General features: G+C 43.9%; 1 pseudogene; it reads left to right on the forward strand.

Annotated features, from left to right (window-relative positions):
* The first annotated feature begins 13,111 nt into the window (after window positions 1–13,111).
* LOC144762370 (uncharacterized) overlaps window positions 13,112–25,667 on the forward strand; it is a 52,840-nt pseudogene continuing 40,284 nt past the window's right edge.

Raw genomic sequence — 25,667 nt, forward strand, 5'->3', positions numbered from 1 at the left:
CTCTATTCATGAAGTGTCTCTGCCATTTGGACTGCAACGTGTTGAAACCCCCCTCTGTCCGTTTTTGAAAACCAATCTCAGACACCAGCTGGCCTAACTGCATACAGACATGTTCTGCCATTACTGATTGACCTATAGGTGCTGCAGTTTATTGACTTATGGGTTGGGCAGAAACACACTTAAGGGGGACGTTTTGGTTACATGATGCCTTGTTCTGAATGTATTCCTATTGGCTAATATTTTGCAGATCTTGTATGTCCATATTAGGTATTTTGCATGCTTGCAAAAGCTAGGACTGCCCCTTACTTTTGTGCTGAGTTTGTAACCCTAAGCATATAAAAGGCCTCTGTGTTTTGTACTCTTTAGACTGCCTCATTCAGTTGCGAAGGCTCCTGGGTGACGTAGTCTCACTTAATTAAGTTTAATAAAGATGTCTTTTCATATTTCAGCTTCTGTGCCAATTTCTTTGTATTAGTGAGACCCCTGAGAATGAAGATTACAGCTCTTCAAATGGCGCGGCCAACGTGGGCTTCATCAGAGAAGTGACATTCTGAAGGAGTGATCTTGTCAGGAGACTGAAATCGACTGAGGAGGACATGGCAGGATTCTACTACGAAAGTACTCTGTGCATGGAGATTCTGGGGATTCTTTGTCTTTGCAGCCCAGTATATTTCTGATCTTCCTGATTTTGATCCTCCACATGATGTCACTCCTGACTGAGAAACCTTTTTGGCGTGAGTATTCTAAAAAAGGACCGTTAGGTAATTTAGGACTTGGCAGTTAGAATTTGAACAACCTTTTGATTGGTAAAATTAAGGTAGTTTAGTAACGCTTACTGTAGCTTTGGAACTTTGGAATTTGTGTTGGCCAACTTTTGATTTGTATGGATTTGATATGCAAATTGCAATTTGTGTAGACAGGTAATGAGGAGATTTTTCTCTATTTGGTTTTGTTGAACGGTGCACGTACGAAAAGTACATTAAGCACTACTTTGATTATAATATTGTATATTCTGCAATATTTTTGGCATGCCTGTTTTCAAAGCTCACATAGAAGAATGTGTTGCTTTATTTGGAAGGTACCATAGTGTGATGTGAAATTAATTAGCCGGCTCTCCTAGAAGGAATACCTAAATAGGTTTAGGTATACAAACATATTTCTTCCTTGGTGATTCTGTATTAAAATATGGACATAATACATACAAGGATCCTGTTCTGTGCAATTTTATGAATGAAGATATGCAGAGCGATTTTTGGTGTTCTGTTAGCCAACGCTAGTGAATTGAGTGTATTTTCGCTTCTTGGACATACATCAGTCTGTTGGGCTGTTTTCGCAGTCTTTTGGAACACAATTGAGAAGCGCTTCTTGTAAATATGACTTACAACTAGTATTTACAAATGGTTTGGTTTAAGTACTGTCTGTGGGCTGTCCTTTGTTTCTGTTCTGAGTATTGGTTTGTGGGTTAAATGTGTGTTTAAATGTCTATGTGGTTTTCCCATTACTACAATTTCTGTAAGTGAATAGCGATGGCGCTATTCACGAAATAAATGGCTAAAGCGCGCCGTATTGTGTGTCTTGAGTGTTTGACCCCTTGCTGTTTATGTCTGAAATGAGCTCAATGTCTGTTCGTGGTTTTTTTCTTGATGTTTTCAGTCTATTAAGCAAAATGACTAAATGCTTAAAAACTAAAATGTAAATTCACTTTCACTAGGAATAAAAAAAAGCCTCAAAATCGAAATTGGGTGTTTTGTAGAAAAAGAAACTTTTTTTTTTAATTATTATTATTTTTAAAGTTTTCATCCCATTTTACAATATTTTCCATTACAGCACAAAAAGAGTTCAAAACATGAAATCATATTCATACAATACATTTTCGAACATAAATAACCAATTTGCTACAAATCATAGCTTTTAACATTGAGTGCTTTCTATCTACTCTTTTCTCTGTCTATTTTTCCACTGATCTAGTGGTTGCCAGATTCTATCTCCCAATGCTCTCGCTCTCCAACCCTTCCTTTCATAGATAGCTTTCTCCAAATTAAACGTGGAGATCAGTCTTGCTATCCACATTTGAAATGTAGGGGGAGCCCTATCGAGCCATGCCCTTGCAATTCCAATTCGATAGACCGCCGCTACCATAAACATAAATTCTATATGGTGGTCCTCTGTCCCTCCCGACACTCCTAAGATTATTATATCATCCGTCAATTTACTCTTAACTCCCAATGAGTTCTCCAGAAAGTTTTCAATTGCCATTTTTAATGTATGTAATTGCGGGCATTGAGCAAACATATGGACAATGTCCGCCTCTCTTGAATCGCAGCGTGGACAAGTAATTCCTGTGTCTCCACCCCACTGTGCAATTCTGGCTGGCGTATGGTATAAGGAATATAGTGTCTTATAGTGTTGCGATTGTAATGTCGCAGAGCAAAGAACTGTGTGCCCTAAATCCAACGATATCTGTAGATCTTCCGCAGTTGCGCCCACCTTTACCGCCCATTTGCTAACAAATTTTTCTCTATCGTCGGTTTTTAGTATATACAGTTCTGCGTACAACTGTCGAATTGTACAGTGGTCCGCTCTCTCCAAATAGTCCATAATTCTACTGTGCCCAAACCCTATTAATCCACCTCTTTTATTTGCAAAGTAGCTTCTTATCTGTAAATATTGAAAAAAATTGTTTCCCATTATCCCGTATTTTGATTGTAAATCCTGAAATTGTCGAATCGCCCTCTCCGTATCCAATAGATCCCCTATCTTCTTGATCCCCTTGTTCTCCCAATCCTTCATAGTTGCATCCCTGAATATATCTCCTGGTAATGAATGATTACCATAGAGGCGAGTATAGTAATTATATCGACCAATGCCAAGCTTTTTTGCCACCACCTTCCACACATTATATGCTGCTTGTAAAGTCTTAAACTTAGTATGTTTGAAGTAATTAAAATCAACCATTTTCAGCAGGCCGTTCTCGGCTTCCTCCCCCACTAGTGCTCTATATACATTCGTGTAACTTAATCTACCAACTTGGTTCTCTTTACCCCCGCCACCTAATAATCCTTGTGTATACTGCAAAGCTGCTGCCCAATAATAGAATCTAAAATCTGGAGCCCCCCATCCTCCCTTCTCCCTCAGAAGTACCATGTATCGATATGCTCTTCTAGTCTTGCCTTGAGCCCTTATCAATCTGTTAAGTATTAATTCCAGTTTCCTGAACCAAGCCTGATCGAAAAATAGTGGAATCGCTCTAAAAAGGTACAGAAATTTCGGAAAAGTGATCATTTTAATGACGTTTATCCTACCCATTAATGTCAGATGTAAATTATGGATCCTCTCAGTGTTTCTTTTTACTTTCTCTAGTAGTGGATTCATATTAAGTCCTACTGGACTATCTAAGTCGGTGGTCACCTTTACCCCTAAATATGTAGCTGCGGGGACTATTCTAGTATCTTGGTGTATTGTATACTTATTCTGCACAATCTGGGTTTTACCTTTATTAATCGAGTAGCCTGCAATTATCCCAAAGTTCAAGGCCTCCTTCTCTATTTCAGTTATCGATCTCCCTGGGTTTGATGTTATAATAGCCACGTCATCCGCATATGCGAATAACTTATACTCGCTACCATGTAGCATAACTGGGTATATATTAGTATTGCTTGCAAGTTTCCTTAAAAATGGATCTAGATATAAGGCGAATAACAAGGGGGAAGCTGGGCAGCCCTGCCTAGTCCCTCGTCTGATCTGTACTGCCTTTGTGTAATTTCTGTTTATTCTAACCCTTGCTGTTGGCTGTTCGTAAAGGGCCTGTATTGCCTTGATGTAGCCCTCCCCTATCCCGAACCACTTCATAACCCTCCACAAATAGTCCCACGAGACCCTGTCGAAAGCCTTCTCAGCATCGAGAAATATAGCCGCGACAGGGTCCCGTGTCACCTCTGCGGCATCCAGAACAGTAATCATTTGCCTGATGTGCTGTGTCGTGCCTTTCCCAGGAATGAAGCCATGCTGTGAAGTGATGACTAACCCCTCAATAACCTTGCTTAGCCTTTCAGCTAGTGTTTTAGAAAAGATTTTTGTGTCTGCGTTTAATAAAGTAATTGGCCTGTAGGACCTGGGCTCTAGGGCTGGCTTATCCTTCTTTAAGATCACTATAATATCTGCGCCTGCCCATGATTGCGGTACCGATCGGCCTGCCTGTGCCTGTCTGAAGATCTCTAACATTTCTCCCCCTAATAAGTCCCAAAATATCTTATAAAATTCAACCGGTATTTGGTCTGGCCCTGTAGCTTTCCCCGCTGGAAGTTTATTCACAGCCTCCCTTAATTCTTGTAGTGTTAATGGGAGGTCTAATTCCTCTTTGGCCTCCAGGTCTAATATATCATGATGTATCCCTGTCAAGTATTCTGTTATCTTCTCCCCCATATTACTTAGATTTGAATCATACAGGTTGTCAAAAAAGCTCCTAAAAACCTCCTGTATCTTCTCTGGTGTATTACCTAAACTATCTCTAATTTCCTTTATATCTCCTGTTGATAAATTTTGTCGAGTACGTATTGCTAGGAGGTGTCCAACTCTTTCATTAAATTCATAGCACTTTTCTTTTTTTGTCAAATAGTTCCCCGCGGCTTTCTGTGCCAGCCTTATCCCTGCCTACGCTTTGTTCACTTCTATTTCTAATAGTATTTCCTCTATTGGCTCTCGTTTAGATATAGCCTCGATTAATCTCTCTTCTAAAATCCCCTATTCCCTCATCCTATTATCCATCCTGATCTTATCCTTCTTAGTTCTTTGTAATGTGTAGCTTAGTGTTTCCCCCCTAGTCCCGGCCTTAAATGCATCCCACACCATATTAATCGTAGCTGTGTTCCTATTAACCTCCCAAAATTGGGGAATCCATTCCTGCATATGTCTAATATATCCAGGGTCCCTTAATAGACCTCTCTCAAATGTCCATACGCTGTTTTTCCCCCCTCTCCTAATGGCCAAAGGCAGATTTAGCACTAATGGGTTGTGATCCGAAACTACCCTGGGCAACATTTCTAATTTAGATTCATTCATTATTGATCTTCATATTAAAAAATAATCTAATCTCGCTACCACCTTGTGGGGGGCTGAATAAAACGTACTCCCTGTCCCTATTGGGTTCTTTTCCTCCCACACATCCACTAATGCATTATGTAGCGCCATATTGTATATGGCCGTACATGTTTTTTTCTTTCGCCCGACATATCCTCCTATATTCGTCATACTCCCTCCAACCAAGCCGTTAATGTTAAAGTCTCCACAACATATTATCGGCTCGGGCCATAATGCAAGTTCCACATCTAGAAACTCAAATATCCCTGGTTCATCATCATTTGAAGCATAAACTGATACCATCGTGTAACTACCAGCCTGAGTTTCCACCTCCACAATTACCCATCTTCCATCTTGGTCCTCTTTTTTTCTTTTGAGTTTAACAACCCCTTTTTAGCTAATATAGCCACCCCTCTTGTTCTAGTATCTTGTTTTGTGTGGGCAAGAATATCAAACCCCATTTGTTCCAGCAAAAATGTTTCCTTTCCTGCAATGTGTGTCTCTTGCAGGCACATTATCTCTAGTCTGAGCATTCTAAACATGGCAGCAACTTTCTGTCTCTTATCTCCATTGTTCAGGCCGCAGACATTTATAGAAACAATCCTTAATGCCGTTTATATTTTCCTAAGTTTCTCCATCTCGAGCATCGCCGTGATTTCGTTCTTCCTCTACAAGCTCTTAATAACACTCTTAGTAATACGTCCTTCTCCCTCTTATTTATGTTCCCTTTTTTGATTTTTTGTGCCATTTTCCCCCAGATTCCAGCCTCCCCCTTCCCCCCCTCTACCCCCCTCCCTCCCTGCCTCGACCCTCCTCCCACATGTCTCCCACCCCCCCTTTAACAGGCAAATAGGTCACACATGACCTATATGTGACTACTGTGTGATGTAAAGTCGCCCCCCTCTCTTTCCTCCTGGTCCATCTTCTTTCCCCTCAGCCTATTCTGCTGCTCTGATTCCCTATACTACATCTCTGTCTTATCATTAATGCACAGCTAGCAAGCAAGACCTTTATCTGTTTCCTCTTCCCTTGTTCGTCTCCGTAAGTTCTGTTAGGTATTCTCCCGTCTTTACTTCAGAGAAAAACATGTGCGACCACCTGTAATAATCTTTAGCTTTGCAGGAAACATCAAGTAGGCCTCTGCCCCTTGTTGCTGGAAAGGTGTTATCAATTGTCTAAGCTGCCACCGTCTCTCTACAGTCACGTGGCAGAAATCGGGTAGAGCAAAAAAGGTCACTCCCTGGACTGTCTTTTTGGAGTCAGGTCTGGCTTTTTCAATTATTTCAATTATTTCTTGTCTTGCCAAAAAGTTCCCACAGAAAACTAACATGGCTCTTGGTAGATTATCCTGTCTACCATCTTTCTTCTTTCGATTTGTCAGTGGGAACCTGTGTGCCCGCTGGACTTCTAGCTCCCATTGCCATTGGGTCTCTGGAAAAGCCTCTTTCAATATCTTAATAACAAATCCTCTTGGGTCCTGCCCCTCCACTCCTTCCTCAAGCCCAAGGATTCTTACGTTGTTCCTTCTTTGGCGGTTTTCAAAATCTTCGATTTTCCACTGTAAATCCTCTGTTATTTTTGACTGTTCCGATTTGAATGTCTGCCAGTCCGTAATTTCGTCCTCAATTCTGCTCGTCCGCTCTTCTACCTGTACGACTCTCTCTTCCACCTCCTCGTATTTTTTATTCATTTTTCTTATTGATGCTTGAATTTTCTTTGTATCATGTCTAGCTCTCTGGCTCTCTGTTCTCGCTTCAGCCTGCATTTGTTTTAGTGTATTAAATAACATGTCCATCGTAGCATGTTGAGAGACTCCATATTCTCCTCCTCCTGTTGCACCGCCTTCCCCCTGTATAGCCTCCTGATAAACCCCTGAAGTTGCGGAGTAGGCCCATAAAAGTTTTTTATTTGTTATATCTGGGGAGCCCCCTCGCCTTGCGGTCGGTTTCCTCCTTTTCTTTGTGTTTCTATTATCACTCCCCTCTGTATCTGTGCAGTTTTCTGTTGAGCTCTTGCCTTCCTCTTCACTGGGGGTAGTATCTGAGCCTTCATTGACAGAGAACAATTTGTCACCTTCACGTTCTCTCTGCGATTCGATACTCGCTAGGCTCCCCCACTTTGCACCCTTGAGCTGGTTCAGATTACTAGCCATTTCCTCTTCTACCTGCAGTAGAGCATCGAGCATCTGGGCATTATTAGCGTTTCCTGCCCCCTCTGCCGCTCTGACTTCATCTGTTTCAGTCCTCTGACTCCCCTGCTTGCTCTGATTGCCGCTCACCTCTTTCAGCTCTCCTGTCTCTGATGCTGTCTCCGCTGCTCCTGCCAGAGACTCGCCGCCCGTAGCTGAGTTTGGATGTTGCTTAGGAACCGAGACGCTTACGTCCTTGAGGACGTCTCCCATTGCGCTCTCGCTCGCTTCTCCATTAGCGTCTTTGTTGTTGCTCTCTGCTGAGGCATATTTTCCCGACGATTTACTCACTGCAATCACTGCATTTGCTGGGGACCTCGCACTGAATGACTCAGATAAGGTAGGCTGTCTGAGGGATGAGTCTTTGATTTCTTTTGCCCCCGCTGCCTTGTTGCTTCGTGCAGGTACGGATGCGTCTTTGTTTGGATCAGTTGTTGCGAGCGGAGCCTCGTTCTGTATTGTAGAGGATTTCATTTCTGTTTTTCTCTCCCTCTCCGCTTTCCTTTGTTGTGTTTTCTGAGCCATGGTAAGTGCTGGGGTCCCGCGTTTACCTGGAAAGGGAACTTTGGGTATTGTACCAGGTCCTGACAGCTTGCTCGCCGTGACCGCTATAGTCGGCATTTTCTCCTTTTCTTTATCCGATTTGTCATTCTTGCCTCGCTGTGACATTCTGCTCAGGCTACTACGAAGCGCTTCCCAGTGATCCTGAGCAGTTTTAATCACTGTATCAATCACTGTCAGAGTTCTTTTTTTCAATCTCGTTTCTGCAAATTTTAATCCTCCACGCTGTATTCTGACTTGCCAGGCGAGCAGCCACATAACCAGCGCCGGCGTATCTTCAGGGCAGCATCCACGTCCTGCAAGTCAGGAGAGGGAGTATATGCGACTCTCCACTACACCACACTAGCGGCCATCTTGCCTCCATTTTTTACCGAAAATCGACATTCCTCTGTAGAAAAATAAACTTATAGTATTTTTTACTTACATACATTGTGTTAGATATTAACAGGCAAACACTTCAGCTGAAGTAAATTTTTGCTGAATTCAAACGCATATTATAGAATTAATATGTTTTAGTTTTAAATAGATTGCCACCGTGCTCATGTTACAAACATTGAGAGACAAGCTAAATAGACAGGAATATTTACTCAAGCCAGGACTTTGCCCTCAGTTGCACGGGTGAAACTTTGCATTTCAGAATGTTGTTTTAAAAAGGTTCCAAAACTAAGGTTCATTATTTTGTATTATAGGAAGACATTTCAATTAAGGGTTTTCCTCTCTTTAAGCATTTCTGTAAGTATATTCGTGGCTCTGTTGCTAAATAATAATTAACCCATGTAATGAAGAAACGTTTAAAAAAAAAAAAAGAAACAGTAACAGATGCTGAAACAAGATAAGGCATGTGCAAGGAAACTAAAAAGTTAACAATGTCTTGAACATTGATTGGCAATCTCAGATAAAGATCAATCAGGGAAATTGGCTTTGTGAGGTCAGTTTCAGGTGAAGAGGTCAGTTTCTTGCAGTTCATTTCAGAGTAAACCTGGTTAATGTGTACATGAACTGGGGAGGCCAATGCACCTTGTTCGCCAGGCTACCTTTGCAGGCCTACGTGGCTCAGAGCAAAAAAAGAAAATGAAGTCAGATTCGAGGAATTACAGAACCTTAATATGTGGAATTATCAAAAATGATTGGGTTTATTAAAAATAATTATTAATTATGCAAATTAATTATTAAAAATAAGTGCTACGAAATTCGTTTTTTACTATTCATGAAGCTTAATACTCATACTGTGACCTTCTAGCATTATAATTTAATTTAAGTTATGTTATACTGCATAATGAGGACATTAGCATATAGAATTTCACTTGGTGCAGGCGTGAAAAACTAATTTTTCTCAGGATTTGCATGAGATATGTCTAATGTCCAATCTCTGCAATTTGTAAAGAACATTCTGAGGATGATTAATATGTATCACAATTTTAGGATCTTTATTTTTAAGTGCCCCAAATATTAAAGCCGAATTTGGGTAAAATGTGGGCATTCTTGCCATTTAAAATAGCTTTAAAGTGCTTTAGGCTTCAGTAAATGCATACATTTAGGTATAATACAAATTTGCAGGTTGTTCCCATTTGGGTTTGCTTTTAAATGGCTCAGTGAGCCAATGTGCCTGGTGCAGAGGTTTGAGTTTAAGATCAGGGTGGAAGGTTTTAACTTTAGCTGGGCCAATTGAGACGTTCATCCATTTAAAGTTGATGAAATAAGGACCATTGCAACAAGCATTTGTTCTCAATAAATTAAAGAAATTAATTCCAAAGGGAAAATATGAAAAAAGGGTTTCTTTGAAAGTCCCAACATCATGCTAAATGCTCTGCAGAAATGATACATTTGTATCTCTGCTCTGAAAAAATAATGTCCGCTAGTTGCTTTTATTTGACAGAAAATGAGATATTGCATTAAGTCTTAGACAGAAAATAAGATAAAGCTCTTTATTAAAATTTTGAAGGCTACATGCCTAAGTGAGAACGATTTGCCAATTAAGAATTATTTTTCACAAACGAAATTGTGGCACAAAGCTAACATGGAGTGTCAGTGAAACAATTTTACTTTTAGAAAGTTCAAATTAGGGTGGCTTAATGTTGCAAGCTGACTGACAAGATGGTAACAGTTAAGTAATGGAAATTTAGTTTTGTGTTTATTAATGTGTATCATGTTTTGTCTTCTGATTAAAAGTTATAAAGGATATTTGTTTGTTATGAGAAATGTCTCTCTTTTGTGTGTTGTGTATTTTTTTTTTTTTGCTTCTGCCCACATATCATTCATGGATTGTTCTGGGTGATTTTAAGGCTGACAAGACATGTGAGTTTGGTTCGTTGAAAAGAGATGTGTTTGCGTAACTCCTTTGGAAAGGAATGGTCATGTGATTTTCATGTTTGTGTATTTGGTCCTATCATGAATTGTTCTTTCTGGTCCTGTATGTCAGCAGTGACACAGTAGAGTGTATTGACAGCCGATCACAACTGACTAGTGACCACCTGCAAAAGGAGAGTAAGGAAAGTAAAAGAAAGTGTGAGGAAAGTAAAAGAAAGTGCGTAAAAGAAAGTGTAATTTTCATTTTAAGCCTGACAAATTAAGCAGGCCTGAATATTGGGTTTTGGGCTGTAGGTTCACAGTGCATAAAGTGCATACAATGGTGTTGTGTGGCACCGCTTATTTACATATGCTATTGTACTTTGTCTATGCTTTTTGTGTTTGATATACAGCGCGTATATCTGATGGCTTGGCATATGTGTGTTTTTTATTTTTTTATTTTATGTATGTTTTTGTTTTATGTTGCTGCTTTAGATACTATTACAAGTTCACCTGTGTTGTGAAGTGTTCTACATGACGATGTATATCGCTGCACAACAGTTGGGTGAATTTGCACTGATACTAAATTTCAGAGATATGATTTTTCATGCTGTGAACAAGACAGACAACACTTCACCAGTGCATGTCTATTTTGGCTATAATGGTATTGAAGAAAAATAACAGAGATATACAGGATCAAAGTGTGTCACCTGCAATTAGTCACAATACTGTCCTCTTCTCTTAAGGAACAGGCAGCCCTAGATTTATGTTTTCTTGATTGGACCTAAGGATGAAATTATAGATTTGTGGCTCTTGCTAAAGGTGACCTAAACTTTTCATTTTTTCCCTGAAAAAGGAACTGGAACATTAGCTGAGTTTACCGTATATGGTGTAGCGGCCAGCGGTAGAGCTAACATTTGTGAACTATTTTTGATTTTTGTTCACCCAAGTAATTCCTTGTTCTTCCTATAGATTTTTTTTTTACCGCTTCTCCCCTGACTGATGTTGCATTGCGCCGAGCTATTGGGGATTTTAGCTGTGTCCTAGTTCCATTTCCCTTTTCCAAATTCCTTTCACCAGTTGGTGTATTGCTCAGGTTCACACTTCCAGACTGCAGTAATGTACCAGAGACCCCATATAATGTATAATCCCCTTTTGTATGACCAGACTGGTTTTCAAGAATTTTCTTTAGGCCTACTTTGATGTTTTCCAGTCTGACTGTCAGGGTAGTGATGGACTGGTTAACTAACTCAATACTATAGTAAGATAAGTTTTCCACCTCAATAGGAGACACCTTACGTTTTTTTGAATATGACAAATTCAATGCCTATTCTAATTTGGTTTTAAGTTCCTTTTTTCTGCTGCTTTAATTTTTGGTGGATTAGATATGGTCTAAATGATGGAAATACCAGGACTCTCTAGTTCTTGTTTTTTGTTTCCACATTTTGATCATTAGCTTTTGTATTGCATAGTCCACCTGATGCACAATTATTAAAGGGAGGTATCGACATGTCCCTGATAATATGTATTATGCAATTTCTCTTTTGAGGTGTTGTAGATAAGGAATTTAGGAACACCTATATGTAATCATTGAGAGAAAAAAATGTGTTTACCCCATTAGACGAGGCCACCATATGTGAGGACATCCATTCAGATAGAATTCCCATGTCGCTATCTACCCTTAGATGGTGGAGGATATGCTCTCACATGGGAACCAATTGAAGAGGCTAGAGGCACTGTTTTGCCTACTGCCTTTGTCTTTGTATTGCCTTTGAGAATGACAGTGTATTCTAGACCAGAAATGTCCCATGATGTATGGCCACTCCTTTAAAGATTGCAGGCCACCTGCTTGCAGTCCCATTGTTTTTTTTTTAAAACCTTTATTATATTATGCAAAGTAGAACATGCGCAGGCCTACAACCACAGGAGCCGGCCGCAAATATAGGGATTAAAGCCAGGAGACATGCACATTTACACGACCAAGCAGGATCAACAATATGAGTACCACATGTGATTGTACGTGTCTCAAAGCAAAAGGATATAAAAGATTTTCATTGTTTAAGAGTATAAGGAAGCAGTAGTGGCTGCGTTATCAATGGCGTCACACCATACAGTAAAATGAAGAAGAGATGGGGTGGGGGACGTACCCCGCAGTGCAATCAGAACCAGGCGATAACGCTTACAGCTATCAGAGCCACACGTTCGCCGAGGCAGAACAGGAGCAAAAGGCAATAAAACAGCAAGCGATGTAACAGAGCACCATCCCAAAAAACCCACCCACCGAAGACAGAGAGGCATAGGCAAGTATAGACGCCGGATAGAGAAAGAAGTAAAGTAAGGAGAGACAGCCAACCCTACTGAAGAGGAAGAAGCCCTCCCAAATGCGGAAAGAGAAAAGAGAGAAAGGGACCATAGAACAAAACAAACTAAAATAACAAACCCCCCCCACACCCGCCACCCCGCACCCCTGTAATGGCTACGGCCTACCCCACTAACAGCGTGCCTGTCGCCCCGGAACTGCCCCAAAGAAGGGAAAAGAGAGAGAGTGGAGGAGGAGAATAACAGACACACTCCCAGCCACTTTCACCCCCCGCCATTAGCGACCTCCCCGAAGCACATTGGCCACTATTAAAAGCAAGTATTGAACGTCAACATGGGGAGGACATCAACCAAAACCACCCGACTCCCTGTGAGATACACGGTACAATCCCGGCATAGAGACCTTAGCGTAGCAACCCCAAAATCAAAGTCAACCCTGGCAAGTTCGGTCCTTCACGGAAACACATATCGCTGAAGTCACAACAATTACAAAGAAGAGATGCGTCTCAGGTCGGTCAAAGCAGTGGTAAGGGATCGAGGACAGAATACGAGATGCAGTCAGCCCTGACCAGTGCGATTCCGTATAGTGACCCATGTCTTCCGAGCCACAGTAGTCCTAAGGTAGCCGAAGCGTCCATAGCAGTTCGAGTCAGCAAAAACGGAACAAAGACCGGACACAAAATGGCGACATCCACATGTCCAACAGGGAAAGATGAAAGAGAATGGCAGACCTCTCCAACAGTCACGAGAGAACAGTTCTCGGCGATCAGAACCTCCGGCAACGATGTTCCACCGAGCAGGGATCGTGCAGGGAAAGCTAACTACGGTTGTAGGTGCAGCATGGACGAGGCCAAAACCATCCAAGTGGGCTAAATCAAGCTGCCGCTCGGTAACCTCAAAATGGTTGGCCAGACCGTCCACCGGGACCACAGTGCGCTGTTCGTATGTCGCAGCATCATTGTCCGGTCGCAAGTAGATGTTTTCCAGTTTTGCAGCCATTCGGGCATACGTGACGGTGAATTGGGAGTGGAGCGCCCCAATGGCGGCCATGACAGACCTCAACGATAGTGCGCCATCCGTCCCCTCCATCTCCCCCTGCAAAGAGACAAAGCAGGACTCGAGCCCCGGACCCACCTCCGAGGCTCTAGGCACACACTGAGCCGATGACAACAGCGGGCGCTCCCCCAACTGGCAAACTCGATATCTTCGCCGCCCGCGGGGGCCAGCCCTCCAACCCCGTCCTCTCCAGCAGGGTCCCGGGCGTGCGTCCCCGGACCGCGGCTCAGGATGATCACCGTATGTCACGATACCGTATCGTCAGCGCCAGCTGGTGACTGGATCGCAGATCGGAGATACAAAAAAAAAATCCGATTCCGGAAGACCGGACGAAACCCTGGTACCATAGCCGATGTTGATCGATTCCAACCCGATTGGGTTAGAAATCGATGTCCCGGCGGCAGCCCTGGAGTAGGCCGAGAACGGAACACGACATAACTCCGGCACCGAATAAGTGAGAAAATCCGGGATTGCACCAGCGGTATCAGGCGTCGGGTGTGGGTAAAGGATAAATATCAGGAGACAAGAGCCGCCGACGGAGGTCGACGGAGCCGGGAGCTTACGCGGCCATCTTGGTCCGTAGCGTAGCTCCTCCCCTGCAGTCCCATTGTTATACAATGAACTGTTTTTGCACTTAATTGAAGGAAACTAACAACTGTGTCACATTACCTACGTCACTAGGTTCTGCGGGATTAAGTCATAATAACCTGCGGAACTCACCCACAATCCCATCAGTGACAGCTATAGATGAAAAGTCCCAGCACCCAGAAAAGTAGCAAGACTGGACAGCGATCGCCAGCGTGCCATCAGTGGTATCTCCAACGTATTCATCAGAAGGCGTTGAACATCAGAAAAGAAGGAGGAGCTGATTTTGCCACAGAACCAGAGTTTCAGTGCAAAAGAGCGAAAGAATTGAGGCTTCAGTTTTCCACCTGTCATGTGCTGGTAACCTCTGACAGTGTGCAGTCCCTTGAGCCCCTTGGCCTGAGTTTTGGCCACACACCCCCTTTTCTTTGCTCCAACGGAAAGGCAGTGCACCGGAGGATCCAAGATTGGCAAAAGGCACTACATTGTGGTACCTATGATTAAATGAAAGAGCAGCCCGAGCATCCTCTGACACTGAATAGAGAGTGTTGGAGCCTGAAAGTGTTGCTGAGTGTGAAAGTCTGTTGCTCTTTCCCGATTAATAGTACTTGGGTCTGCATGAGATGATCTGTGCCCATGACTAACGAAGAGCACAATAGCTGTAGTGCCTGCAGCACAGGAAATATATTGGTGCACTGCATTGAGACATTGAGACTTTCAAGTGAGCTGTGAGTGTTTGCCAGGAAGGCACTCCAACGGATACTGAGAAACACCATTTTCATGAAAGGGCTGAATGAAGAGGCCCATGCGGAAGAAAACAACAGAAGCAGATTTGATGGACAATAGAAGCCTGCCAGAGAGGCTTGGATGGACTCTGGGTATTTCCCGTGCGCTTGCATAGAATGGGTGTTTGGAGACTGATTCTTATTGTTTTACTGGCATTGTCAATAGTCACTGAAATAACTAGGAGCCCTGAAAATGTTTGCAAAATAATTTTAGGGTTTGCTTTTGCCTAGGGTTGTGAAAAAATATGATAAACCTGTTTGTAATAGTGGTCATTACTTTCTTTTGCTATCTGAATGTTAAATGCTTTGTTCTCTTTGTATTCCTGCTGATAGTTTATATATACCTGTTTGTATAAAATGAGTAGAATGCTCACCTAGCAATGAATTAGAATTTGCCTGTGTAATGGCAAAAGGAGGGTCTGAGGTTCTTTAATTTTGACTCCATCTTACATTCGTCGTCAATTTGTGTTGCCTTTACACAGGCTGCTCTATTCATGAAGTGTCTCTGCCCTATGGACTGCAACGTGTTGAAAACCCCCTCTGTCCTTGTTTTGAAAACCAATCTCAGACACCAGCTGGCCTAACTGCATACAGACATGTTCTGCCATTACTGATTGACCTATAGGTGCTGTAGTTTATTGACTTATGGGTTGGGCAGAAACACACTTAAGGGGGACGTTTTGGTTACATGATGCCTTGTTCTGAATGTATTCCTATTGGCTAATATGTTGCAGATCTTGTATGTCCATATTAGGTATTTTGCATGCTTGCAAAAGCTAGGACTGCCCCTTACTTTTGTGCTGAGTTTGTAACCCTAAGCATATAAAAGGCCTCTGTGTTTTGTACTCTTTAGACTGTCTCATTCAGTTGCGAAGGCTCCTGTGTGATGTAGTCTCACTTAATTAAGTTTAATAAAGATGTCTTCATATTTCAGCTTCTGTGCCAAGTTCTTTGTATTAGTGAGGCCCCTGAGAATGAAGATTACAGTTCTTCAGTCCTAAATCAGCACGGAGTAAAGTAAAGTAAAGTAAAGTCCACATTTGTAAAGCGCACAATCACCCGTAAGGGTCTCTAGGCGCTGGGGGCCGTCGGGAAGATTAAGCGAGCTATTGCCCAGAGTCACATGGTGCTGGGCAGACCCCTGCCGCCGGAACCGGGGATCGAACCGTGGTCCCCAGATTCCAGCGTCAGTCGCCCTGGCCACGGCGCCACACCTCTCCCATTATGTTCCTTCGGACGTGTGATACAAATGGGCACAAGTGCTCTATACCTGGTTGTATGGGGATAAAGCCGTGGTTACTTTGTCACTTTTATGTCTCTTTTTAGCGTAGGTTCAATTGTACTTTCACTGGGACACCAGACACTATTGTCTAAATGTTTAGCTTTTGTACAAACATATTTGTCTACCAAAACACTCATGTATGTATTGTGTTATATACTTGATTTCTATATAATAATTTCACTAATTGACTTAACCTTGCATGTGTGTAGGTAGCTTTCTTTCTGACATCCCTCCAACCCTTTGCAAAGAAATTGTGCGTAATTCTATTATAAATATTCCTTACCATTCCACAGGAGCCATTGTTTTCTCAAATAGCCTTCATACCCAGGCTCCTAGTGAGTAGGGTCCCCTTGTTTCCTTCTTTCAGTGTGTTTTATACTGGCACAGATTGATGTGGGCCTTTCAGCGGTGACAATGTCTGGTAAGATGGCGGGTATTTCCTTTTACGGCATTTCTGGGGTTACCATCCTATGAAAGGGGAGGTTTGCAAAAGGATTGTTGCCGGTTGGGAGAGGGAAGATGGTGCACGTTTAGACAGGCAGAGACCGATTTCAGGTAAGTTCCTGGGAGCCATCATTAGTTAGTTGGAGGGGATATGTTTCCCCCCTTGGGAGGTTGTTTTGTTTTCACTGTGTTTGCTTTGGGTGTTTTTCGGGCCTTTAGTATTTAGGAATTTCTGGGAACAAGGGGAAAGGTGTGTTTACTTTCTTCGTATGTTATGGTGTGTGATGACAGAATCAGGGTATGGTTGGTGCAGTCCAAAACAGATCATTTGGGCAGGGGTCATGAAGTGCTTTTGGAAAAGAATTCTTCACCTATATGTTCTGTAGTGTGTTGGTTGTCCTTTTGCCGTTTTCTCAGTAATTACACACGCCGAGTTTTTGTTCATGAGGATGGGTCTAACCTAACATATTTTCAGGTATTAGTCATATTGAGGTTGGCACTAGATAACTTGTGCATCTTTGCAAATAAGAATGTTACACATTCCTTTCGGATAGGAGGTGATACAGAAGGAAGACAGAGAGGCATTTCTGAAACTGGTATAATGAACGTGGGTCGATGGAGGTAGCAATGCTATAAGCGCTACATGCTATTAGATGTGCTAGACATTTGACATCAGTTGGTAAGTGTTATGCTGTTACGTTTTCATGTTCTTTGGGTTTAATTCAGTTTTCCTTTTCAGGCTCTCTTGCAGGGCCCAGCAGTGGCGTTGCTTCAGTCGGGATAGTGTATCTTTCGTTGGTCAGTTGAGCAGTGTAGCAGGTGGTGTCGCAGCATTTTGGTCAGCAGCTTGGGCTGAGCAGAGCTCGAGTTGTGGTTTGGTGGTGGGGTAAAAATGGAATGAGATGGGATGAGCTACTGGGCACGCTTTCTAGAAAATTAGAACAGGTTTTTGTCCCTATTTGTTAGTTTTACATCTTTGGGAGAATGATCTTGTGACATTTTTGGGGATTGTTTTGCTGAAAGCTTTGAAGGTGGATTTAGCGAGGATTAGGGAGTGGTGGTCAGGTACTACCATTCTGTGGATGGCGTTAATGCCTAGGAGATCTTGGAGAGGGGCAAATAATCAAGGGGATGTGAAAAAGCATAGGAAGAGAGTCAGCAGGGAAAAGAGAGGCTTTGTGTGTCTTAAGATCTCAGTTTTTTTGTCAACAGTTTCTCATTTTTTTATTGTCAACAGTCTTTATTGAAATGTTCTCAAAAGCATATCATTACATAGTGCCATTCCAATCCCTTCCTTCTCTTCAAACAATGTTAAGCTATAGGGTGGTACTGTTGCTTTGTTTTGGAGAAGAAGAATGCAAACAACTTTAGTGTAGAAAGCTTAATAGCACTATTGATCTTTTTCATACATTAGTCAGAGAATACTATAATTCCTCTTAACTCTGCCCTACCGCCCCTCCCCCCAAAACCTTGAGGGTGCATAGAGTTTCACCAAAGCGCGTTTGAGCGTATGGATCTGTTCATAGGGCCCCTGGAGCTGTCTTTCCTATTTTGCCTTCCCAAGATCCTCTCTCGCCCTCCGATTTCCTAAAATTGGTACGCGTAGGGCACACAAACAGAGGGAGGCCCTGCGATAAATACTCAACTAGGGGTCCCCATGTGTATTTGAAGTTTCTGAAGGTGTCAGCTAGCACACTCACCATTCTCTCCATAGTGAGAGCTTGCCATAGTTGAGAATTCCATTGGGTCATTCTGTTTCCCCTCCACCAGCAGTGCCATTTTGGCTGACCCTAACACAGCCAGAGATGGTCCTAGCACTAACCGTTTGGTGTTTGAGAGTGTCAGATCTAAGACTTAGTAGGGTGACCTCAGGTCAGAGGGGATGGGATAACCCAGTATATCCTTAATCTGTGCCAGAATCCCTATCAGAAGGGTCGGATCGTTGAGCAGTCCCACCAAATGTGCCTACAATCCCCTTAGAGTCCAAATCATCTCCAGCATAAATAAGAAGTCTCGAGAAAGATCAATTTGAGTTTCATAGGGTAAATGTACCAATCATTTAGTGCTTTATAGTGAGCTACTCGCGTTCCCATGGAGTGATTGAATTTTTGTATGTCTAGATATAATTTGTCCCACTGTTTGTTTGTGATGTTTACCCCCAACATGTGCTCCCAGGGTGGCCTGTGTCTGGGTTGCTCGGTATGCAATGTGGACTTCAGTATCTTATAGAGGTGCAAGATTGTTCTTTTTGTGCCTTTTCTAATTTCGCTAGCTTCTCTATGGGTGTGAGGTCCCTAGTTGCTGCTTCCCTAACTCCCCTGGTGAGGACCCAGTGGCTAAGCTGAGTGGCAAGGTTTGAATGTGACGATGTCCCAATTATGGAACAGGTCAGAAATCGTACGGCATCCCCCTTCCTTCCATGCATTGAAGGGTCCTGGTTCATATGTGGATGGAAATGATGGATTATAGTGTATGGGTGTGAAGGGTGATGGGAACATAGTCGAGGCAGATACCCTGTGTATATCTTTCCACACCTTAAGTGTGGTTTTAGTAGGTGTACTTAGGTAAACATTAGGCAGCCTCTCCACTTTGGGTTTCCACAGTAAGTCCCATATGCTCCTCCCCACCACCGCCCTGTCCATATGCAACCAGTGTTTGTCGGATTCCCGGGATGACCCTTCTGTAATCACTCTGAGCTAGGCTGCTTTGTAATAGAGATTCATGTCTGGTAATGCCAGGCCCCACTTGTGTTTGGATAGCCGGAGTTGTCAAAATGCTAATCTTTACCTTTTCCCTCCCCAGATAAAGCAGATGATCAATGATTCTAATGTGGCGAAGAACCCTTGTTCTATCTCAATCGGAAGGGCTTGGAAAATGTATAGTACTCTAGACAGCATCATCATCTTGATCGCCTGACTGCGACCTAACAATGATAGATCCTTGGGAGGCCATCTATGATCTGCTTCCACTTGTTGGAGAAGTGGGGGATAGTTTGCCTTATAAAGGTCCTGTAGCCTAGGAGTTATTCTAATTCCCAGGTACTTGATTTTCTTTTTAGCCCACTGGAAGGGCGTGGAATTGACCAGTGTTACCATATCCCTCTGCGACAGAGTGAGGTTCAGCAGATAAGACTTAGTAATTTTAACCCGTAAACCAGCTACTAGTTCAAACGCCTCAACTCTTCCTTTACCCTTACTTTATCAAGGCATGAAAAAGGAAGGGCCAAGCCACGTGATCGAAGGCCTTCTCAGCATCTAGCACCAGAAGAACCACTGGTACTAATTTTATGTTCACCTTTCCACAAGATTGAAGACCCTCCGTAGATTGTCATGAGTTTGACTGCCTTGAATGAACCCAAACTGGTCCGGGTTGACCAGTTCTGCCATAAGCGAGTTCAGCCTACTGGCCAGTATCTTTGTGTATATTTTGGCATCCAAATTGAGGAGTGCTTTTGGACGGTAGGAGCTGCATAGTTGAGCATCCTTCTCGGGCTTGGGCAGCACTGAGATAAGGGCCTCCCCCATAGATGTCGTTACGCTCCCCGACTCCGCGAAGGAGTTATATAAATTTACCAGTTGTAGGATTACCTCCAACCCGAAGGTTTTGTAAAACTGGGCCGTCATGCCATCCAGACTTTGTGATTTATGTGATTTTAGGTTACCTATGGCACTGCTTACTTCCTCCGAGGTTATTGTTACTCCCAATCCGTCGTTCTGCATTGCCGACACCTTCGGAAGCTCCACCTCCCCCAGGTATCGCTCTTTCTCGGTTATTTCGTAACACTCTGCTTGGTACAAGTTTTGGTAAAATTGTCCAAAAGCGAATGCATTATCAGGCTCTGTGGTTGCTTTATCCCCCCGATGTACTTATGTTTTCTATATAGTCTCTTTCACTTGGCATCCTTAATTGCCTGGCCAGGTGTGCTCCCACCTTATTTCCTTTCTCATAGGTAGAGGTTTTGAGTCATAGTAGAGTTAACCCTGCTTCATTGCTATGTAATGTTCAATTTGCCCCTGAGGGTTGTTACCTGTCTTTCAGGGCTCAAACTAGGCTGTCTCTTGTGTTCCCTTTCCGCCTCTTTCAGTTCTGTCTCAAATGCCATTCTTTCTTGTGCCCTGCGCATGGTCAATTCTGCATTAAGCGTGATGCATTCTCCTCTAAGGACTGCCTTGAAGGCATCCCAATTAGTAGCCTGAGAGGTATCGTTGAGGTCATTTCTAAGGAAATGTTCCTTTATGAACTAGCGTAGTTTGTCGCGCAGAAAGGGGTCCCTTGTAAGGGCCATCGAAAAGAACCGTCTGTTGTATTTTGGGGAGGACTATCCTAGGCCAATGTCAATGTACATAGCGCATGATCCGATACGGTGATAGGGTGTATGGAGCTGGTCTACAGTGCTGGGTTTAGATTCTTACTTGCACAAATGTCGTTGATCCTAGAATAGGACCCGTGTGTATGAGAAAATAAAGTATTGTCCCTATCTAGTGGGTTTGGTGAAGGTGCTAGAAGCCACCCTTTGGGATTGCATTCTATCCAGGACTGCCTCCCATGTTAAATTGAAACCCCTAATAAAAAAACGTTGCCCTCAGCAAACTCCCCCAACCATGATAGGACCTTGGATAGGAATGCAGTTTGATTTGTGTTGGGCACATAGATGGAGGCAAATGTACAAAGATGGCCTTGCAATTCCCCCTTAGCCATCACTAGCCTGCCCTCCTTGTCTATTGTGCTCCCTTCCAGCTGGAACTTCAGAGATCTGTGAAAGAGCTGTGCAATCCCGTAGTGCTTGGCCAATGAGTGAGAAATAATTAGTTATGTTCTGTGTCTTAATTGGTGTTCCTCTGCCCTTTTCATGTGTGTTTCCTGCAGTGCGATGACATCATGCTTCTGGTCGTGGAGATATTTCCATAATTTCTGGCATTTGCCAGGGGAGTTAATCCCCTTCACAATCCAAGTTAGCAAGGTAAGCATCATTTGTATTTAATGTTTGGGGTACTGTGCCAGCTTGTATTCTGTAAAATCAGCCTTTTATTGGGGTCCCCCATCTCTTTTTCCTACCGCTAGTGGTCACCTCATTAGACCCACGTTCCCCTCCATACATACGTCTTGTGAATAAAAGACCATCTGTGCACCCCCAACCGTAATAACAAAAGAGTCCTAAATCTGAACTTTTGGGGTCAACCTGACCCAACTTCTCAAAGTAAACAGTCATAAAGTACATTTATTGTGTATTTAACGTGGCGATATTGGTCCATGTCCGCATATGGCGAGCTGTAGATTGTTGCTATCAAGCCACCTGCTCCTGGGTATCTTTCAGAGAGGTAGTGAGCAGTTTACCTCCCTCCCCTTTTTTCCCCCACCAGAAAGTCATCGCAACCCTCACCCCTGTTTATCGTTACACAAAGTAGAGATCTGGTACCCCTCCTGCCCCGACCGCCATAAAACTTCATGTGTGATCCCATGGATTCAGTCCAGGCCTTCATCTATATAGTGAGGCTTTGAGTAGTTATATCCCCCCCTTTTCCAGAGCGCTACCTCTTCTCCTACCCCTGTTTGTAATAGCAGAAGTTAGTTATCAGTTCTCTCACCACCCCTTGACACCTCCAAACCTCGTTCCTGTAGGGCTGGCCCTAACGGAATCTGCTGCACTTGGCAAAATGTTCAGGGATCAATCTCCTTGATCTCTTTGCATATTCCTACTCTCCTCTGTGAAGTCATTTTTTCTTTGGAGATTTCAACCTTCTCTGCTCCTGCCATTGTCCTTTTCTATTTGTCTCCAACAACTTTCTCCCGGTGTCGCCTTCCATGGTTCCATTTCCCAGTTCTTCAAGGAGTCCTAGGCCCAGGAGTTCCACCGCTTCGATATAGGAGGTACAGTGGTGCTGCCTATTATGTAGGGTAAAAGCGATTCCAAAGGGGTAGGCCCATCTGTGTTTTATTTGATCCCATTGTAGCTGGTCTGTGACTGGTCGAAGTAGTTGCCGGCACGCCAGCGTCGCTGGTGCCACATCCTGATACAGATCAGACTTGAAACCTTGGAGAGATATCTCCTCTTTCGATCTTGCTGCCTAAAGGAGTGCCTCCCTCTTCTTATGGGAGTGTAGTTTAGCCAGGCCGTCTCGTGGTCGCTTATTCCCTCCAGAGAGTGGCGGGCCCAACCTATGCACCCTGTCCAGTTTTATCTTTGTACCTCCGGAGCCGAGCGCCTTTCCAAATAATCCCAAGACAAAGACTTCCAGGTCTACCACTTCCACTCATTCTTCTAAGTTCTTCAGGCGAACAGTATCTCACCGGGCCCTGTTCTCAAGATCCTCACATTTTATGATATTGACTTGTAGCTGTTTGTGGAGCCCTTTTGTTGTGTTTTCCATCTCCTTCTTTTTATGCTCCAATTCTTGAACTTTAGAATATACTTCTGGAGTGTGACTGCTGACTGAGTCAACATCTTTCTGCAGCAACGTTAGCTTGCCCTGAATGTCAGAATGTAGTGCTTCCTTTGAGCCCTCTAGGTCTGCCTTAATTTCCTCTTTGAGCTCTTTCTTGGAGTCTCTTAAGGAGGCCAGCAGGTCTTCTTTAGTGAGCACCATGTCTCCCTCCTGTATGTCTTCTGCAGGTGTCCCTTTCATCTCAGTAGGGGTGAAGTTGCTGGAGACTCAATTTGTCTGTGACTTTTTGTGTGGCATACAGTCCGTAGTGTTTACTAAGCGTCTCCTCCTAGGCTGAATGGTGTTTCGTTGTGTGCTGTAGTCCCCTCGTTTGGGCAGCACTTCCCGAGCTTGCGTTTCTCTGTCGGGCAGAAAATGTTATCGGGTCACAGGCCTATGTGTGCGGTGGTAGACTCAGTGTCCCCGTTTGCCAGCTCAATTGCTCTTGTGGGTCTACCTTGTCTTAGTGTCCCAGTGTCTTCCATAGGCATTGCACACTTAGAGGGGGTTCCTTCCGTAGCAAGCATTGGGGAGGGTCATGTTGGGTCTCACGCCCTAAGCTGGCCAACAATCTTGGGTGGCTCGTGTAGGCTGTTTCCCCCTGCTTAGAGATCTTCTACTACAGGGTTTTGAGAGGCAAGATGGCGCCCGCTTAGGAGGTTGACTGCAGCATTAGCGATCCACTGTGGGTTAGGTCGTAATGCGAAGACCCCTACAGGATCATTGAAAGCAGCAAACCACTTAAGGTACCCAGAAAGAAAATATCCTCCCTACCCCTCTATGTTGGGGCCACGAAGCCCTTATAACAGACTCCGGGTAATCCTTATGAAGATTGGGCTACGGATAATTAAACGCTCCGTTTTGAAGTACCAGTTTTACCTGGCAAGCCAGAGTTCTCAGACCAGCGGAAGAATGGCCCCGAAGATAGAGGCGACAGCGGCAGCCCGAAAATTGCGAGGCGAAGCTACCGCGGGCTCGAACATATTGTAGCAAACACCCGGTGACCCGCAGCAGATGCTCACGCCGGATCCGCCAAGGAGGGGGGAGAGGCGGGGCATCGGGAAAGAATCCCCCAGCCGGCCCCTCAGTAGCCGACATGCTGCTGCGTGGGAAGAAGCCACAGACCGAGGCAACAGGGGCGGCAGCGGGACCAAACGTTGAGAAGGGCGCAAGAGGAAAGCGAAATGAAGAGGTGAGCCCAGGCAAGACCCATGATGCTCCTCAAGGCATCCCATCCACTTTAGTCATAAGGGATATAGGGAACACTGCTCCGCTCGAAGGGCTGGGGGCTGATGCTGTGGACCCCCCCCACCGCCAGGACACCGGTAAAGAGTGGAATGTCCCTTTAAAAATTAACAATGGGGGGATGGCACACGGATATACCCAGGGCGCTACTGCCCCCCCCAGGGTTAATTCAAATTGCTGAAAATAATGACAAGAGCACAGATATCCCGCATTAAACTTCTACACTTGGAGGAGTAGTAGATGGAAGGGGACTACAGCAACCTGCCCATATGTTGGAGCTTAGTGATGCGATGTTGGTAATGGTAGTGGACAAGGATAGAATCAATCTGGATAAAGATAAGAAGCCCAGGGAATATTTATTTTCCGTCTCCGAGGTTGCAGAGTGGTCCGGCGATGATCGGAGTAATTTGGATTCAGACCTTGAGGATAGTGATCTAGACCTCCCCACAACAGATAAAAAATCCAATGTGCCGTCAGATACACAAGGTCGGGGAAGAAAGGACCTGAAATGGGACTATTCACCTGCTACCCCATTTTCAGGCAAACCCCCTTTGGAAACTGGTGCTACTCCCCCCAAGCTGGAGGTAATACATCAGGCCATCCTCTCCCACAAGGAAGAAACTTGCTAGGACAGTCGCAAGACGCAGGCCACAATGAGAAAAATGCAAGGGGTCATCAGGAGGCTCTCCAAGGTATGCATAAATGTAGGTGAGAGGGTGACGAACCTTGAGGAAAGAATAGTTTTGACTGAAGCAGAAGAGGCCAGCGCATCGACCCAGGTGGAGGCTCAAGGCTCGCAAATTAAGGAAATCCAGTGGAAGCTGGAGGAATTTGAGAATAGGCAAAGGTCGGACACTAGAGCATACGTAATGGATTTGTTTAAGTCAGCCTTTGCAGAGCTGCTTGAATGGAACTGGACAGCCGAAGTCCAAAGAGCACACCACACCCCGTTTAAGCTACGAACTCCAGCAAGAGAGGGGGATAAACCACGGTCGAATCTTGTATTCTAAGGGAATTTCCTCCTGCGGCAGGCAATTTCAGAGAAGGCCAGACCAGAAGCAAGTAGATCAAGTGGGGGGGGGGGTCTCGTTTTTTTGTTCGCCCCGACTTCTGCCACTCAACGGTAGAGAGACGCTGGAGGCTGAGACAGTTAATAAAACCGTTCCAGGAGAAGAATATCCAGATCTACCTCATTAACCCGGCACAACTCAAGGTGATCCATGTGGGACATACCCGGTATTTTGCTTCCGAGATAAGACTAGTGAATATTTGGATGCTGTGGACAAATAAAAAAAATGTTTTGGTGTGAAAAAGAATGTAGGAAAGGGAATTTGAAAGAATGTAAAGGAGTCTGGTCATTTAGGATCTATGGTTCAAGGATAGGTTGGGTGGAGGGGGGTGTTAAGAAGTCTTAGAGT

This window comes from Lissotriton helveticus, chromosome 1_1, assembly GCF_964261635.1.
Source record: "Lissotriton helveticus chromosome 1_1, aLisHel1.1, whole genome shotgun sequence".
Classification (NCBI taxonomy): domain Eukaryota; kingdom Metazoa; phylum Chordata; class Amphibia; order Caudata; family Salamandridae; genus Lissotriton; species Lissotriton helveticus.